Consider the following 8,539-nt stretch of genomic DNA (forward strand, 5'->3'; position numbering starts at 1 on the left):
TAGGATTCGAGTCTCCTGGTGGGAAAGTGTTCTAAAGTTGTATACTTCACTCTCGTGTTTAGGAGAGTTGTGCCTTAAGCATAGACACAGTGTTCTCCAATATTAACAGGGACTTGATGAAAAGAACGTATAAATGACCCCTCACTTGCTCTAGTGCTCTTGGGAGGTGGTGATCTTTGGAGTATATAAATACCCCGAAATTACCATCTCTTTTAAGGGTCTGAGCAGGTGGTGGAGCGGGTTAAGGCGTACCTGTTATGCCAGTTGCTGGAAGGCTTCTGTGCTGGCTAGGGTTCGAGTCTCCTGGTGGGAAAGTGTTCTAAAGTTGTATACTTCACTCTCGTGTTTAGGAGAGTTGTGCCTTAAGCATAGACACAGTGTTCTCCCATATTAACAGGGACTTGATGAAAAGAACATATAAATGACCCCTCACTTGCTCTAGTGCTCTTGGGAGGTGGTGATCTTTGGAGTATATAAATACTCCGAAATTACCATCTCTTTTAAGGGTCTGAGCAGGTGGTGGAGCGGGTTAAGGCGTACCTGTTATGCCAGTTGCTGGAAGGCTTCTGTGCTGCTGGCTAGGGTTCGAGTCTCCTGGTGGGAAAGTGTTCTAAAGTTGTATACTTCACTCTCGTGTTTAGGAGAGTTGTGCCTTAAGCATAGACACAGTGTTCTCCCATATTAACAGGGACTTGATGAAAAGAACGTATAAATGACCCCTCACTTGCTCTAGTGCTCTTGGGAGGTGGTGATCTTTGGAGTTTATAAATACTCTGAAATTACCATCTCTTTTAAGGGTCTGAGCAGGTGGTGGAGCGGGTTAAGGCGTACCTGTTATGCCAGTTGCTGGAAGGCTTCTGTGCTGGCTAGGGTTCGAGTCTCCTGGTGGGAAAGTGTTCTAAAGTTGTATACATCACTCTCGTGTTTAGGAGAGTTGTGCCTTAAGCATAGACACAGTGTTCTCCCATATTAACAGGGACTTGATGAAAAGAACGTATAAATGACCCCTCACTTGCTCTGGTGCTCTTGGGAGGTGGTGATCTTTGGAGTATATAAATACTCCGAAATAACCATCTCTTTTAAGGGTCTGAGCAGGTGGTGGAGCGGGTTAAGGCGTACCTGTTATGCCAGTTGCTGGAAGGCTTCTGTGCTGGCTAGGGTTCGAGTCTCCAGGTGGGAAAGTGTTCTAAAGTTGTATACTTCACTCTCGTGTTTAGGAGAGTTGTGCCTTAAGCATAGACACAGTGTTCTCCCATATTAACAGGGTCTTGATGAAAAGAACGTATAAATGACCCCTCACTTGCTCTAGTGCTCTTGGGAGGTGGTGATCTTTGGAGTATATAAATACTCCGAAATTACCATCTCTTTTAAGGGTCTGAGCAGGTGGTGGAGCGGGTTAAGGCGTACCTGTTATGCCAGTTGCTGGAAGGCTTCTGTGCTGGCTAGGGTTCGAGTCTCCTGGTGGGAAAGTGTTCTAAAGTTGTATACTTCACTCTCGTGTTTAGGAGAGTTGTGCCTTAAGCATAGACACAGTGTTCTCCCATATTAACAGGGACTTGATGAAAAGAACGTATAAATGACCCCTCACTTGCTCTAGTGCTCTTGGGAGGTGGTGATCTTTGGAGTATATAAATACTCCGAAATTACCATCTCTTTTAAGGGTCTGAGCAGGTGGTGGAGCGGGTTAAGGCGTACCTGTTATGCCAGTTGCTGGAAGGCTTCTGTGCTGACTAGGGTTCGAGTCTCCTGGTGGGAAAGTGTTCTAAAGTTGTATACTTCACTCTCGTGTTTAGGAGAGTTGTGCCTTAAGCATAGACACAGTGTTCTCCCATATTAACAGGGACTTGATGTAAAGAACGTATAAATGACCCCTCACTTGCTCTAGTGCTCTTGGGAGGTGGTGATCTTTGGAGTATATAAATACTCCGAAATTACCATCTCTTTTAAGGGTCTGAGCAGGTGGTGGAGCGGGTTAAGGCGTACCTGTTATGCCAGTTGCTGGAAGGCTTCTGTGCTGCTGGCTAGGGTTCGAGTCTCCTGGTGGGAAAGTGTTCTAAAGTTGTATACTTCACTCTCGTGTTTAGGAGAGTTGTGCCTTAAGCATAGACACAGTGTTCTCCCATATTAACAGGGACTTGATGAAAAGAACGTATAAATGACCCCTCACTTGCTCTAGTGCTCTTGGGAGGTGGTGATCTTTGGAGTTTATAAATACTCTGAAATTACCATCTCTTTTAAGGGTCTGAGCAGGTGGTGGAGCGGGTTAAGGCGTACCTGTTATGCCAGTTGCTGGAAGGCTTCTGTGCTGGCTAGGGTTCGAGTCTCCTGGTGGGAAAGTGTTCTAAAGTTGTATACATCACTCTCGTGTTTAGGAGAGTTGTGCCTTAAGCATAGACACAGTGTTCTCCCATATTAACAGGGACTTGATGAAAAGAACGTATAAATGACCCCTCACTTGCTCTGGTGCTCTTGGGAGGTGGTGATCTTTGGAGTATATAAATACTCCGAAATAACCATCTCTTTTAAGGGTCTGAGCAGGTGGTGGAGCGGGTTAAGGCGTACCTGTTATGCCAGTTGCTGGAAGGCTTCTGTGCTGGCTAGGGTTCGAGTCTCCAGGTGGGAAAGTGTTCTAAAGTTGTATACTTCACTCTCGTGTTTAGGAGAGTTGTGCCTTAAGCATAGACACAGTGTTCTCCCATATTAACAGGGTCTTGATGAAAAGAACGTATAAATGACCCCTCACTTGCTCTAGTGCTCTTGGGAGGTGGTGATCTTTGGAGTATATAAATACTCCGAAATTACCATCTCTTTTAAGGGTCTGAGCAGGTGGTGGAGCGGGTTAAGGCGTACCTGTTATGCCAGTTGCTGGAAGGCTTCTGTGCTGGCTAGGGTTCGAGTCTCCTGGTGGGAAAGTGTTCTAAAGTTGTATACTTCACTCTCGTGTTTAGGAGAGTTGTGCCTTAAGCATAGACACAGTGTTCTCCCATATTAACAGGGACTTGATGAAAAGAACGTATAAATGACCCCTCACTTGCTCTAGTGCTCTTGGGAGGTGGTGATCTTTGGAGTATATAAATACTCCGAAATTACCATCTCTTTTAAGGGTCTGAGCAGGTGGTGGAGCGGGTTAAGGCGTACCTGTTATGCCAGTTGCTGGAAGGCTTCTGTGCTGACTAGGGTTCGAGTCTCCTGGTGGGAAAGTGTTCTAAAGTTGTATACTTCACTCTCGTGTTTAGGAGAGTTGTGCCTTAAGCATAGACACAGTGTTCTCCCATATTAACAGGGACTTGATGTAAAGAACGTATAAATGACCCCTCACTTGCTCTAGTGCTCTTGGGAGGTGGTGATCTTTGGAGTATATAAATACTCCGAAATTACCATCTCTTTTAAGGGTCTGAGCAGGTGGTGGAGCGGGTTAAGGAGTACCTGTTATGCCAGTTGCTGGAAGGCTTCTGTGCTGCTGGCTAGGGTTCGAGTCTCCTGGTGGGAAAGTGTTCTAAAGTTGTATACTTCACTCTCGTGTTTAGGAGAGTTGTGCCTTAAGCATAGACACAGTATTCTCCAATATTAACAGGGACTTGATGAAAAGAACATATAAATGACCCCTCACTTGCTCTAGTGCTCTTGGGAGGTGGTGATCTTTGGAGTATATAAATACTCCGAAATTACCATCTCTTTTAAGGGTCTGAGCAGGTGGTGGAGCAGGTTAAGGCGTACCTGTTATGCCAGTTGCTGGAAGGCTTCTGTGCTGGCTAGGGTTCGAGTCTCCTGGTGGGAAAGTGTTCTAAAGTTGTATACATCACTCTCGTGTTTAGGAGAGTTGTGCCTTAAGCATAGACACAGTGTTCTCCCATATTAACAGGGACTTGATGAATAGAACGTATAAATGACCCCTCACTTGCTCTAGTGCTCTTGGGAGGTGGTGATCTTTGGAGTATATAAATACTCCGAAATTACTATCTCTTTTAAGGGTCTGAGCAGGTGGTGGAGCGGGTTAAGGCGTACCTGTTATGCCAGTTGCTGGAAGGCTTCTCTGCTGGCTAGGGTTCGAGTCTCCTGGTGGGAAAGTGTTCTAAAGTTGTATACTTCACTCTCGTGTTTAGGAGAGTTGTGCCTTAAGCATAGACACAGTGTTCTCCCATATTAACAGGGACTTGATGAAAAGAACGTATAAATGACCCCTCACTTGCTCTAGTGCTCTTGGGAGGTGGTGATCTTTGGAGTATATAAATACTCCGAAATTACCATCTCTTTTAAGGGTCTGAGCAGGTGGTGGAGCGGGTTAAGGCATACCTGTTATGCCAGTTGCTGGAAGGCTTCTGTGCTGGCTAGGGTTCGAGTCTCCTGGTGGGAAAGTGTTCTAAAGTTGTATACATCACTCTCGTGTTTAGGAGAGTTGTGCCTTAAGCATAGACACAGTGTTCTCCCATATTAACAGGGACTTGATGAATAGAACGTATAAATGACCCCTCACTTGCTCTAGTGCTCTTGGGAGGTGGTGATCTTTGGAGTATATAAATACTCCGAAATTACTATCTCTTTTAAGGGTCTGAGCAGGTGGTGGAGCGGGTTAAGGCGTACCTGTTATGCCAGTTGCTGGAAGGCTTCTCTGCTGGCTAGGGTTCGAGTCTCCTGGTGGGAAAGTGTTCTAAAGTTGTATACTTCACTCTCGTGTTTAGGAGAGTTGTGCCTTAAGCATAGACACAGTGTTCTCCCATATTAACAGGGACTTGATGAAAAGAACGTATAAATGACCCCTCACTTGCTCTAGTGCTCTTGGGAGGTGGTGATCTTTGGAGTATATAAATACTCCGAAATTACCATCTCTTTTAAGGGTCTGAGCAGGTGGTGGAGCGGGTTAAGGCGTACCTGTTATGCCAGTTGCTGGAAGGCTTCTGTGCAGGCTAGGGTTCGAGTCTCCTGGTGGGAAAGTGTTCTAAAGTTGTATACATCACTATCGTGTTTAGGAGAGTTGTGCCTGAAGCATAGACACAGTGTTCTCCCATATTAACAGGGACTTGATGAAAAGAACGTATAAATGACCCCTCACTTGCTCTAGTGCTCTTGGGAGGTGGTGATCTTTGGAGTATATAAATACTCCGAAATTACCATCTCTTTTAAGGGTCTGAGCAGGTGGTGGAGCGGGTTAAGGCGTACCTGTTATGCCAGTTGCTGGAAGGCTTCTGTGCTGGCTAGGGTTCGAGTCTCCTGGTGGGAAAGTGTTCTAAAGTTTGTATACTTCACTCTCGTGTTTAGGAGAGTTGTGCCTTAAGCATAGACACAGTGTTCTCCCATATTAACAGGGACTTGATGAAAAGAACGTATAAATGACCCCTCACTTGCTCTAGTGCTCTTGGGAGGTGGTGATCTTTGGAGTATATAAATACTCCGAAATTACCATCTCTTTTAAGGGTCTGAGCAGGTGGTGGAGCGGGTTAAGGCGTACCTGTTATGCCAGTTGCTGGAAGGCTTCTGTGCTGGCTAGGGTTCGATTCTCCGTGTGGGAAAGTGTTCTAAAGTTGTATACATCACTCTCGTGTTTAGGAGAGTTGTGCCTTAAGCATAGACACAGTGTTCTCCCATATTAACAGGGACTTGATGAAAAGAACGTATAAATGACCCCTCACTTGCTCTAGTGCTCTTGGGAGGTGGTGATCTTTGGAGTATATAAATACTCCGAAATTACCATCTCTTTTAAGGGTCTGAGCAGGTGGTGGAGCGGGTTAAGGCGTACCTGTTATGCCAGTTGCTGGAAGGCTTCTGTGCTGGCTAGGGTTCGAGTCTCCTGGTGGGAAAGTGTTCTAAAGTTGTATACTTCACTCTCGTGTTTAGGAGAGTTGTGCCTTAAGCATAGACACAGTGTTCTCCCATATTAACAGGGACTTGATGAAAAGAACGTATAAATGACCCCTCACTTGCTCTAGTGCTCTTGGGAGGTGGTGATCTTTGGAGTATATAAATACTCCGAAATTACCATCTCTTTTAAGGGTCTGAGCAGGTGGTGGAGCGGGTTAAGGCGTACCTGTTATGCCAGTTGCTGGAAGGCTTCTGTGCTGCTGGCTAGGGTTCGAGTCTCCTGGTGGGAAAGTGTTCTAAAGTTGTATACTTCACTCTCGTGTTTAGGAGAGTTGTGCCTTAAGCATAGACACAGTGTTCTCCCATATTAACAGGGACTTGATGAAAAGAACGTATAAATGACCCCTCACTTGCTCTGGTGCTCTTGGGAGGTGGTGATCTTTGGAGTATATAAATACTCCGAAATAACCATCTCTTTTAAGGGTCTGAGCAGGTGGTGGAGCGGGTTAAGGCGTACCTGTTATGCCAGTTGCTGGAAGGCTTCTGTGCTGGCTAGGGTTCGAGTCTCCTGGTGGGAAAGTGTTCTAAAGTTGTATACTTAACTCTCGTGTTTAGGAGAGTTGTGCCTTAAGCATAGACACAGTGTTCTCCCATATTAACAGGGACTTGATGAAAAGAACGTATAAATGACCCCTCACTTGCTCTAGTGCTCTTGGGAGGTGGTGATCTTTGGAGTATATAAATACTCCGAAATTACCATCTCTTTTAAGGGTCTGAGCAGGTGGTGGAGCGGGTTAAGGCGTACCTGTTATGCCAGTTGCTGGAAGGCTTCTGTGCTGGCTAGGGTTCGAGTCTCCTGGTGGGAAAGTGTTCTAAAGTTGTATACTTCACTCTCGTGTTTAGGAGAGTTGTGCCTTAAGCATAGACACAGTGTTCTCCCATATTAACAGGGACTAGATGTAAAGAACGTATAAATGACCCCTCACTTGCTCTAGTGCTCTTGGGAGGTGGTGATCTTTGGAGTATATAAATACTCCGAAATTACCATCTCTTTTAAGGGTCTGAGCAGGTGGTGGAGCGGGTTAAGGCGTACCTGTTATGCCAGTTGCTGGAAGGCTTCTGTGCTGCTGGCTAGGGTTCAAGTCTCCTGGTGGGAAAGTGTTCTAAAGTTGTATACTTCACTCTCGTGTATAGGAGAGTTGTGCCTTAGGGATAGACACAGTGTTCTCCAATATTAACAGGGACTTGATGAAAAGAACGTATAAATGACCCCTCACTTGCTCTAGTGCTCTTGGGAGGTGGTGATCTTTGGAGTATATAAATACTCCGAAATTACCATCTCTTTTAAGGGTCTGAGCAGGTGGTGGAGCGGGTTAAGGCGTACCTGTTATGCCAGTTGCTGGAAGGCTTCTGTGCTGACTAGGGTTCGAGTCTCCTGGTGGGAAAGTGTTCTAAAGTTGTATACTTCACTCTCGTGTTTAGGAGAGTTGTGCCTTAAGCATAGACACAGTGTTCTCCCATATTAACAGGGACTTGATGTAAAGAACGTATAAATGACCCCTCACTTGCTCTAGTGCTCTTGGGAGGTGGTGATCTTTGGAGTATATAAATACTCCGAAATTACCATCTCTTTTAAGGGTCTGAGCAGGTGGTGGAGCGGGTTAAGGCGTACCTGTTATGCCAGTTGCTGGAAGGCTTCTGTGCTGCTGGCTAGGGTTCGAGTCTCCTGGTGGGAAAGTGTTCTAAAGTTGTATACTTCACTCTCGTGTTTAGGAGAGTTGTGCCTTAAGCATAGACACAGTGTTCTCCCATATTAACAGGGACTTGATGAAAAGAACGTATAAATGACCCCTCACTTGCTCTAGTGCTCTTGGGAGGTGGTGATCTTTGGAGTTTATAAATACTCTGAAATTACCATCTCTTTTAAGGGTCTGAGCAGGTGGTGGAGCGGGTTAAGGCGTACCTGTTATGCCAGTTGCTGGAAGGCTTCTGTGCTGGCTAGGGTTCGAGTCTCCTGGTGGGAAAGTGTTCTAAAGTTGTATACATCACTCTCGTGTTTAGGAGAGTTGTGCCTTAAGCATAGACACAGTGTTCTCCCATATTAACAGGGACTTGATGAAAAGAACGTATAAATGACCCCTCACTTGCTCTGGTGCTCTTGGGAGGTGGTGATCTTTGGAGTATATAAATACTCCGAAATAACCATCTCTTTTAAGGGTCTGAGCAGGTGGTGGAGCGGGTTAAGGCGTACCTGTTATGCCAGTTGCTGGAAGGCTTCTGTGCTGGCTAGGGTTCGAGTCTCCAGGTGGGAAAGTGTTCTAAAGTTGTATACTTCACTCTCGTGTTTAGGAGAGTTGTGCCTTAAGCATAGACACAGTGTTCTCCCATATTAACAGGGTCTTGATGAAAAGAACGTATAAATGACCCCTCACTTGCTCTAGTGCTCTTGGGAGGTGGTGATCTTTGGAGTATATAAATACTCCGAAATTACCATCTCTTTTAAGGGTCTGAGCAGGTGGTGGAGCGGGTTAAGGCGTACCTGTTATGCCAGTTGCTGGAAGGCTTCTGTGCTGGCTAGGGTTCGAGTCTCCTGGTGGGAAAGTGTTCTAAAGTTGTATACTTCACTCTCGTGTTTAGGAGAGTTGTGCCTTAAGCATAGACACAGTGTTCTCCCATATTAACAGGGACTTGATGAAAAGAACGTATAAATGACCCCTCACTTGCTCTAGTGCTCTTGGGAGGT

This window comes from Procambarus clarkii, chromosome 83 (genome assembly GCF_040958095.1).
Source record: "Procambarus clarkii isolate CNS0578487 chromosome 83, FALCON_Pclarkii_2.0, whole genome shotgun sequence".
Classification (NCBI taxonomy): domain Eukaryota; kingdom Metazoa; phylum Arthropoda; class Malacostraca; order Decapoda; family Cambaridae; genus Procambarus; species Procambarus clarkii.